The following is a 1852-nucleotide window of genomic DNA, read 5'->3' as shown; positions in this document are numbered from 1 at the left end:
TCTCAAGACAGTTTCTAAGAGCCCCTAACAATAGCACATTCTTTGAATTAACACTCTTTGAACACAGGAAGCAGGTGGGTGGAGGAATGTTGCTACCTGTTTTATGATTAGCATACCTTGGATCATTGAGTCACAAAGGTCACATTCCCAAGCCTGGGCCTAAAGGCCTAGAATTTTGTTTTTATGTTTTACTTTTTCAGCCTCAGAGGGTCCTGAGGGAGGTCCAAGACAGTCTATCAGAGACAGAGCGGGGAGAGTGGTTAAGAGTTGAGAGGAAACAAGGTGCACTGAAGAATAAAAGCCTTTCCATGGGCCTTGAGCCCGAGGAAAAGAGAAATAAGGGAAAGAATGCCCTGGGAGAGCTTAGAAAAAGAGATGGAAAGGGAGAGAAGAAGAGAGATCGAGCTGGGGAGGCACATAAGGGAAGGAACCTCTATCTGCCATTAGACGAGTTCAAAGCACTAGCTGTTAGTAGCTCAGAATCGGATGAGGAGCTTGGCCCCTCTGAGGAAATAGATTTAGAGGAAGAGGCGGCTCGGTATGAGGAAGAAAGATACCATCCAGATGAAGGACGAGCTAATCAGTCACAGAATAAGACAAAAGCAGCTAGAGATAAATGTCAGCTCACTGCGCAGTCTCCGGGCCCTTGACCTCTGGGTCCTAGTGCACTTCCGCTCTATGTGCAGAGGTATCATTCACCTCCGCCCTATGTGCAGAGGTATCATTTAGACTCATTCATTCCAAAAGACGAACAGAGAAAAGTGCAGCAAGCATTTGCAATCTTTGAAGGCGCCGATGGCGGACGCATTAACGCTCCAGTGGAGTATATACAGATTAAAGAACTTGCTGAGTCAGTCCGTAACTATGGAGTCAATGCCAATTTTACTATAGCGCAAGTCAAAAGGCTTACTATTCTCGCAATGACTCCCGGCGATTGGATGACTGTAGTGAAAGCTGCAGCTCCTAACATGGGAATGTATCTAGAATGGAAAGCTTTGTGGCAAGACTCCTGCCAAGCACAGGCAAGGGTCAATGCTGCCGTTGAAGGGGACGAAAGAACATGGACTTTTGAGTTGCTTACAGGTCAGGGACAACACGCTACTATCCAGAAAAATTACCATTGGGGAGCATACGTCCAGATCTCAGCTGCGGCCATTAAGGCATGGAAGGCGCTCTCTAGGAAGGGAGAGGCAAGTTGACATTTGACAAAGATTACTCAGGGCATCCAGGAGTCATTCTCAGACTTTGTGGCTAGAATGACAGAAGCAGCAGGGAGAATTTTTGGAGACCCAGAGGCAGCTATGCCTTTAATTGAACAGTTGGTCTATGAACAGGCTATGCAGGAATGCAGGGCAGCTATTACACCCAGAAGGAGCAAGGGATTGCAGGACTGGTTAAAGGTTTGCTGTGAGCTTGGAGGGCCGCTCACTAATGCTGGTTTGGCAGCTGCCATTCTACAAGGGCAAAAATGCCCTGACATGGCTGAGCCCAAACTCTCCTATAATTGTGGCAAACCGGGACACTTAAAAAAGGACTGTAGAGCCCTTGTCAAATGGAGAGCTCCAGGACTGTGTACTAAGTGTGGGAAAGGGTATCATTGGGCCAGAGATTGTCGCTCAGTCAAGGACATTCGAGGCAGGCCCCTGAGGCCAGAATTTCCTCAAGTAGTAGAGAATGAGGCCATTTCAAAACACGGGTATCAGGGCCCCAGATCTCAGGGCCCCAAAACATATGGGATCATGGCAGGCAAAAGGTGGACCCCACAGTCCGCAGGGCAACAGAAGGATCAGCTGGATTGGACCTCCTTGCCACCACCCGATTCATGCTAATGCCCCAAATGGGGATGCAGCCC

General features: G+C 48.4%; 1 pseudogene; it reads left to right on the top strand.

The window, feature by feature from the left end:
- Positions 1 to 308: 308 nt before the first annotated feature.
- Positions 309 to 1829, top strand: LOC110288006 (annotated as a pseudogene).
- Positions 1830 to 1852: the final 23 nt, after the last annotated feature.

Source organism: Mus caroli, unplaced genomic scaffold (assembly GCF_900094665.2).
Source record: "Mus caroli unplaced genomic scaffold, CAROLI_EIJ_v1.1 scaffold_20848_1, whole genome shotgun sequence".
NCBI lineage: Eukaryota > Metazoa > Chordata > Mammalia > Rodentia > Muridae > Mus > Mus caroli.
This window is presented reverse-complemented; position numbering and strand designations above follow the sequence as displayed.